The following is a 9,253-nucleotide window of genomic DNA, read 5'->3' on the forward strand; positions in this document are numbered from 1 at the left end:
TATCCGATGGTTCAGTAATTAGAACCGTAGTATCCGATGGCTCAGCCATGAGAACCGTAGTATCTGATGGCTCAGCCATGAGAACCGTAGTACCCGATGGCTCAGCCATGAGAACCGTAGTATCCGATGGTTCAGCCATGAGAACCGTAGTGCTCGATGGTTCAGCAATGAAAACCGTAGCAACCTTGTTTATGGTGTACATAATGGCACATACGAATTTGATTGCAGTTAAACGAAAAATAAAAGTCGTCAAATCAATAAAAAAAAAAAAACATAAATTTTCAATTTGACTAGCTTGTCACTTTATTTTTGATAGTAGGCCAAGACAAACAAATATCAAGTTTAGCCTGCGAATTTTCCGCATGTGATTTGTTCAGTGGGCATCTTATTATTTCTCCTTTAATTATGATGTACCTTTCGAGGAAACGTTCTCTCTCTCTCACACACACAAACACACACACACACACACACACACAAACACACACACAACAGTGAATATTCGATAAAAAAACACAGGAAGAGATGTATGCGGTGGGGTTAAACTATGTTAAAAGGCTTTACCCACCCAAACCCTTTAATATAAGGTCAAAAAATGAACTGAAACATCAAATACACCATGAAATTAACTCAATTATACATCCAATTTTCTCCATGGAATACCTCAACATAGACCGAGAACAAATTTGAATTTATTTTACGTTTTTAATAACTGTATACCCTTATTCATAAAAATTATCAAAGTTAATCTTTACATAAATCAAAACCTCCAGAGGTATTGTCCGAAAACGATGGCTTATTTGATGTTTTCTGGTTGTATTCTGTTTTAATTTTCTACTTTTGAGTCCATTTAATAATTTGTGAGATTCAGTCCCAATTTATTTCTTATGTCGAAAAGAAAGAAAAAAACAGTATTTTTTTATTTATGGTACATTGAAAATCTCTAATATGCTGTCATTTGCTAAATACGTATTTCTTTTGCTAACCATTATCAAAAACCGCCTATGAACCGTAGAAACCTATAGATATTAACCCTACCGCCATAACGTTTGACTCAGAATAATACATAATACTGCTAGTGGAAAGCCCTAAAATAATACATTGTATATTGGTCATAGGGAAGCACGATAGGGAGGAATATGTGCTTATTTATTTTAGATACAGGAATAAACAATAAACTTGTCATATTTGGATATTATTTACTAGATAAAACGCTTTATTTGTATTTACATGATCTCAAACTACAAAAATACAAATTCTATTACCTATAATTTCGGTATGCTGCAATTGTATTTCAAGAAGCTACATTAGAACCACGTGCAAAGGAAGTATACTATTAAAAATTAGGTTGGATCGAGAAGTACTCAAAACCAAAAAACAAAAAGGATAAATAGGAAGCTAAACCAGCACCGATAAGTTACTCCAGAGAATGTCAAAGTAGTTAATATGTTATGGTAACTCTATGTTAAAATACAAGGAAAAAGCCTCGGTGTTTAAGGGTTTTCGGCAAAATGTCATGTAATGAAGTCTAACTACTGGGTTCGGGAATACCATCGGTATGACCATGATGAAAGAATGATAAAAATTGGGAGTTTCAGAGTATCTTTTTTCATCTTTCTTCATCAGATGTTTGCTTGATCGCACATTGTGTATGGCAACATTTGATAAAATTGTCTAGAAGCTTGAAGGCAAGAACAAGTGGAGAACAATTTACATAATAGTCGGCCACTTATCTTCTTATATGTAATCCTACCTTTAAAAAATCTTCATTTTATTGTGAATGTGTAAATTAAAATATACATATAACAAAATATTAAAAAATCTTTTTTGACAATGAAAAAAATAACAATTTTAGAGATGTTTTAGTGCAGTATGGCTAAAAAAATTGCATTTAAGTCACAAATCGAAATTCTTGTATCATTACAAAGCTGGGATATTTGGCTACATGGTGATTGCTTATTTACAAGTAGGCCGTTTTAAATTATGTTATGCCAGGATGTCTTTACTGTTAACAAATTTATGCAGGAGAGGAAAAAGAAAACATTCTTTGCTGAAAAATTAATTTGTCTATTTTCATCTGTTGTACGCATATTGTTGTTGAAAATTATCGGAATTTCTTTACAAATGTAAGACAGTTGGAACCAACAAATAATTTGAATGTAATAACTTAATTGAAACTTTATAAGCTTATGAAGCTGACATAGCTGATTTAATCCGAAGGAAGGAACATCGTTTATTCAGATCCTTTGTGATCTCAGTTTCCGCTATATAGATGACGTATGATCGTTAAACAATCCAAGTTTGGGCGATTTTATACATCACATCCATCCCAAAATAAAACTGGAGATAAAGGATACTACAGACACTGTGAAGTCAGCCTCATATATTGACCCAAATTTAGAGATCGATTGTAAAGAAAGACCATTGACGGTACTATACGACTTTTCATTCAAGCATCTGCGTATGGAGTTTTCCTGTCACAACTCATACGTTATACCAATGCTTGTTGTAACTACGCAGACATTTTGCACCGTGTTAGACTTCTTGCAATTAGGCTTCTGGAACATGTTTTTTGTTGCTACCAGTTTAAGTCATAACTACAGAAGTTTTATGGTCGTCATCATTAACTCGTGGATAATTTTGGTGTATCTATCTGCACCATAAGAACCGATTTGTTCAACGTGTTGTAGTTTTCACTTTCTCTTTGGTCTACCTCGAACTTGATTTTTATTAGCAGCTCAGCGGGTGTTTCTAGGAAAGCAGAGCACGGTAACCCCACCTGTGCATCTGGTCCATGCTCCCAGTTATTAGTGGAGTCCGGGTTACTCATTTTTTTTGCTTTGTACGCATCATTTTGGTTATTTTATTTTCTTTGTTGTTTATGCGTCTGTTTTCCATGTCGGGTGTTTATTCCTGGATTACATTCTTTTGATTTCTGCTATAATTGGTTCCCTTGATTACTCCCTCCTGAATATACTGCTGTGAATAAACGGTAAAATGAAGTATCAGACAAAAAACATAGATAAATAAAAATGACACGATAGTGACAAATTCATTAGGATAAAAAATCCACAGCAAACGGACGTTTAGGAAATGAGCAGTACAATTATAGCATAGATATATATATATCGATTATGGCAACCAAGTCATAAAAAACACATCTGAGCTTAAATGACGGACGCTGATAATATACCAGTATCCGTTGCTGATAGTAAACAAATGTTAGTAGTACAAAATGTTAATAGTTATTGTTAACACTTTAATAACTTAAATCAGCATATTATTTTTTTTTAAAATCTGACTTTGAAATAAAAGAGATTCTAGAAACTCGGTCCTGACCCAAAGTACCTATAGTGAGAGCAACCCCCTGTGAGTCAACAATATGTATTGAGATGGAGGGAGAAAAATGGCAGAGAAGTCCAAAAATGGTATAATTAAATATGAAATGGATGAAACTATGGCCCTAAAAAACTTTACAAGAAGGCAGTGGAAAAGGGGTTTCCGGCATGCGAATTTTCTCCAGCTTGGCTATTGAGTCGCGGTACGTCGACTGTGACCTCTAATATGATGAATTCACTACGGAACAAGTTAAAGATTCACACCGAGACTAATTGGGAGTCCGAACTTACGCTTCTTCGGGGACATTTCATGATTCTTCTGTCTCATATTACATGTATTAGACAAATGATTCTAGTCTAGGCTTAATGCATCTCAAATCCCTACAATGTAATTTACTTCCAGAATTTTCATTATTTTAAACAACCATAACATTCCCAACACTTAATTGGAATCCCGAGTCACAAGCATTACACATCGTTGTTGCCCAAAAAGCGGCTGAGCAACTAAATACGAAAATACGTACTACTTGGCAGAGCCTGTCAATACTTTGTAAAAACGATTCCAAAACATTTTCTAGATGATATCAAAATGCTGGATTTTTTTTTTATCGACGACATAATTAGTCCAGTTTCATCAGATGGACATATTCCAGTGAGAATAAATTGTGTTCTGCTCTGACATATTCCTTACTCTAATGAGGCTGACTTCATAGCTGATCAGATAAAAAAAAAGGAATGTCATTTAGCCAATCTAATTTAAATTATCAATTGTTCCATTCAGTTACTGCTTGTATGATATAACAACACTCCATTCTATTTTCTGTCCTTTCCAGAATCCTCTGGCTTTTTTCTCTTTGGATAATGATTTCAAAATCTGATTGGCTGATCAGGAAGGTCAACAGAACAAAAAGTAGAAAGGAGTGTTATTCGATCCTACATGCAGTGACTGAATGGAACAATTGATAGGTCTAGTTTAAATTAGATTGATCGTTTGGCCTGATCCTTTGATCTTAGTTTCCGCTATATATATAAAACGTATTGCCTTTAAACAATCATAGCTTCGTAGATTGTTTATCCCAAAACAACAAGAGACAAAGGACACTACAGACACTGTGAAGTCAGCCTCATATTTTGACCTACACTTACAGAGCGATGGAAAAGGAAAATTCATGACCAAAATATTCGACAAACGCGATGACTTCTTATACCGTATAGGCAACTTTCTTTTCATCTGTGGTAACTGCGTATTTCACAACTCAAACGTTATGCCAGAGCTTAAGTGACATTTTTTTTTGCAACTCTGCATATGTTGAAAAAAAAGGATAGAATGATTAACCTGCCTGTTCATCTGCTCCATCCGTCCAGTTTTTGGTGGAATACGGGATGCTTACTTAATTTGGTTTTGTTTTTTTGTTTTGTTTTGTTTTGTTTTTTGTTTTTTTGTTTTGTTTTGTTTTGTTTTGTTTTGTTTTTTTTTTTTGGGGGGGGGGTTGTAAGTACTATTTTGGTTATACTCGTAATATCTTTCTTCTGTGTGTTTGTTCCTTTTCTTTTCTTTATTCTTGGAATATGTATTTTTTTTTAATTTGCAAATCTTGGTTCCCTTGATTACTCATGCACGTGCCCCCCCCCACCCCACACACACACGAAAAGACAAATCAAAGATAACCTTGATGCATCTATTTGTGGCAAACCATTTACCGGTAATCGTAATATACCTCGTAGATCCGATCAAGTAATAAACTGATAGGTAAAAAAATTCAAGCAAACGTCAAAAAGGAATAGTCAAACGAAGGAATGTCTACAAGGACGACTATATATCTAATAGGAAATAGGATACCAGAATGGAAGTGGATCGGACATATACAAGACTGGCACCCCAAGTCTTCGTAAGACATACACGAAAAAAAAAACATATGGCAAGATCTTGCAGACCTACAAGAAGGGCACAGACAATACTCTGTGGTTAAAAATTCTCACAGTTTTTCTGAAGAACTAGTTGAAATAAAATACATTATTGGGAGAGTGGTTAACTTTCAACGTTTAGAGGAACATTTGTAGGGGTGTGCCGATGTCACTCTAGATAAGGCTTAGTCCATGAGCTGGGAGGGTCCACCTGGAAACCCCACTCTCATTAATGTTATGATGATTCATAAGTACCTTATGTCCCAGTTTACGAACAATTTTAACCCGTGCAGGTCCGGGTGTCAGAGGAATTGGCCTGTAGCAACGCTAAGCTTGTCGTAAAAGGCGACTAAATAGTGCCCAGAACCTTAGTCGGGGGTTAGGTCGCTCTGCCCACAGAGCAACTGGGATGTGTGTCCCAGGTGGTGGAATGGGGTACCCTTGGTGTGTTTTATGCTGGGTTTGTCAGGCTACAATACGGAAAAACTGACCACAAACCATAGTGATGCACCGTGTTGGGAAAGATGCCACGTTCTTCTCACGTTAAAAAACCCTACTGTGGTATTCTCCCGGAGTAGGAACCATTAGGGCTCCGCCACAGAAGACTAAATTGCCTGACCCTATCCACCTCTCCCTATTTCCAGTGGCAATCATAATTTGTCGACCCCATTATCCTTGTGTCCCATCCCATTTTTCATTTCATCATCATTTCATGTTGGTCCCCAAATGTACAGGGTTTAATAGGCTCCAGCGGGGGTATTAGTCCCGTTAGAGGCAATGTCTAGTTCGATTAGTCAACAATGTCTATAAATGTTTGACAGTTTTTTTCGACTACTAGTATTTCAAGTTACGACTGGTAAGTCTGGGATTTTAATCATACTATATACATTGAACTTATACGTAATATATTTCATTGGTCTCTACTTTAGGTACCTAAAAGTTCTTTTGGAGAATTAGGTCATCTTCCAATGTATATTTTAAGAAAGCACCGCTTGTTGAAGTATTGGTTGGTATTGCTACAATTAGATACACCTAAACTTGTATTTGATATTAACCAATTGTAGTAATGGAAAAGCTAACAGAGCTGTAAATATTTTGCTGCTGAAATATAAATTTTAAAAAATGCGCTTGTTGGAAACAATGTTTTATGCGACATCAAATCCCAGCCCTCCACATTTCTGGATAAAAATGGTCGATGCCTAAGGAGACATGCGCCACAGTGGAATAAACCTGATATGTGAATACCCAAAACATGACACCCACAAGATATAACCTGGCTATATATCGAGTGCTATTCAAATACAGTCACTATTTTATAACTTTTTTAAGGAACTAGTTAGTTTGTCTGGTGATGTGTTTGAGAAGATAAAGTCTTTATACATAAAAATAAAGACGAGTGCACTTTATTGCTAGTTTGGCATTTGCATCTTTTCCATATGATTTTGACATCTCCCTAATAAAAATGAAATACACATTGGTGATATGATAACAGCAGTTTACATGTAAAAAGCCAAAACACCCGGTTATATTTATAATTCAAATGCGTGTCCATTAAGATAGATAGCTATGGCCCTGTTACCGCATGTGCGGATCAAAGAAGGGCTTCCTGGTCGTTCGTTTCTCTTAAGTTGGGAAATATTTTTATACGAAAAGTACGGAACAAGAACTTTATAAAAGAAATAAGGAAATTATTGATATCTATATAAGTAATCATATACGTGTTGTAAATTGCCGAAAAATTGGTGATTTACATAGTCAGTTTACTTGTAGACATGGCATATTGTTGATAATTTAAAAACAGATAACAATATTTTAGATAAAATCATTTACTTTAATGTAGCTGATTTTTTGCCAATTTTCTCTGATTGTCGTTGCAAAATGTCTTTTGAAACAGTAGCCAAGTTTTCAGGGAAACCTTTGATAGACACTTCACCTTATATGATCAAAAGTAATTGCACATGGACTGAACATTTTCCATCCATGTTTCAAGAAGCTCTTGTTTAACCAAATATTCAACAAAAAATAAATCTATTTATTAATCAAAACAAGGGTTCTACCCCTGATAAGTATAATGAAAAAGATAAAGTCTTTACAGACATAATGCTGAGCTCAGTTTAGATCTAAACAAAAGAAACAACCCTACAAGAAGACATCTAAGGAAAAGAAGAACAACTGGTTTGACAATGATAGATCGAAAATGATAAATAACTTGTTAACACTTGGAAAACATTATGCTCATTTCCTAAAAAATCCACTCATAAAGGAGAAATACTATAAAAAAAATATTAAGTATACAATAAAAAAAGAAAATCCAAGTATAATAGAGCATTCATAAACTACGCTCAACTAATTAGATATGTTTGGATCAGAAAAGCCAAAGGCATACTGGAAATTAGAAAATGGAATTAAAGGATCTTCAAGAGATGTTCAAACTTCTCAAAGTGATTCTGATACATTGATCAGACATATTCAACATTTGCACTCTTCTGTAGATAGTACATGTCAAAATATGGTGTCTAAATTAGACAATAAGAAAAGGAGAAATAAGAATTCTTCAATGAATTGGATTTCAAAATCACAGATAAAGAAATTCCTCGTGATGCCTGTAAATTGAGACTTTTAAAGTCCACCAGACAATCGAGTGTTATAGATTATTGTATTTGCTCAGTTGATTTTTTGCCATTAATTGGTACTTTGCATGTTCTTGATTTATCATCATTATACTGCCCAATATCCATGTCTCTTAATATCACAGCTCCTATCCACCCCTTACATAAAGAAAAAGTATTTGGATGGTAGTTTTATTGGAAAGAATATTGGGAGATAGGACAGTGATAAAGTTGACGAGTATAAAGAATGCATAGATGTTCTTGAGGTTAATGGAGTAGTTGAAAAACTATGTCAAATTGATACAAGAGCTCTTACACAGCAGCACGGTCATGACTTAGTTAACGATACCAGTGACATACGTCTTAAGCCTGTCGTACACGTGCTTGGCTTGTATAAACCTGCCGTACACGTGCTTTGCGTTTATAACCCGAGAAGTTTACCGAAATATCGTAAAAACCAAAAAGACAGCACGTTTTGGTTTAACAAAGAGTGTTGGGAAAAGCGGAAGGCATTCCGCAGAGTCAAAAGACGTCACAAGAATTATAGATCGCTTAATAGTAAGGATGACCTTAAAACAAAGAAAAGGTCTATGAACATGTAATTAATAACGCTATGGTTGAACACCGACGTCAAATGAGAAAGAAATTGAAATCCCTTACAAGCTTTAGCTTTTTAGAATTCGAAAAATAGAAAAACCGGTGGCGATGATCAAATTATCAATCAGTATATTAAAACCCTTATGCCAATTTATGTGAAACTGTTCAATATAGTATATATATCTGAAATTGTACCCGAGAGTTGGTTAATTGGGAATATTATTCCATTTTACAAAAAAGGGGAGCAAAAACAGATAAAAAAAATTATAGACCCATAACTATCAATTTGAGCTGCATGGGTAAACTATTGACGTCCATACTAAATGCCAGATTGAACACTTTTTAGAGGATTATCCGTTACTGAAAACCAATTTGGATTCAAGCATTGCTATTCTACTGCTGATTGTATTTTTACTCTACATCTAATGTATGAAATGCTAAGACACAAAATTGAAGAAAAAGCTTTACTGTGCAGTCATTGATTTTGCAAAAGCATTCGATACTGTTTGGCGTCAAGGTCTATGGTAAAAATTGCTTGATACATCTATTGATGGAAATATGTTTAATGTTATTGTAAATATGTATTCTAGTTATATATCAAATCTAGAATCTTTAACGGTACAGATTGACTGGTGAGTTGTATACCTTTGAAAACCATTGTTGTTTAAAATGGTCCATAAGTGTAAGCTTAATTGAACTACATAACCATTATATACTTTGAAAACAAAGTATAATTAAGGTATACAACTCACCAAAAGCTCTTAATTACAGACTTTTAAAGGAAAATGTAGAACTTCGAAACGGGTA

This window comes from Perna viridis, chromosome 8, assembly GCF_037379345.1.
Source record: "Perna viridis isolate PV_CMFRI_1.1 ecotype Kerala chromosome 8, ASM3737934v1, whole genome shotgun sequence".
NCBI lineage: Eukaryota > Metazoa > Mollusca > Bivalvia > Mytilida > Mytilidae > Perna > Perna viridis.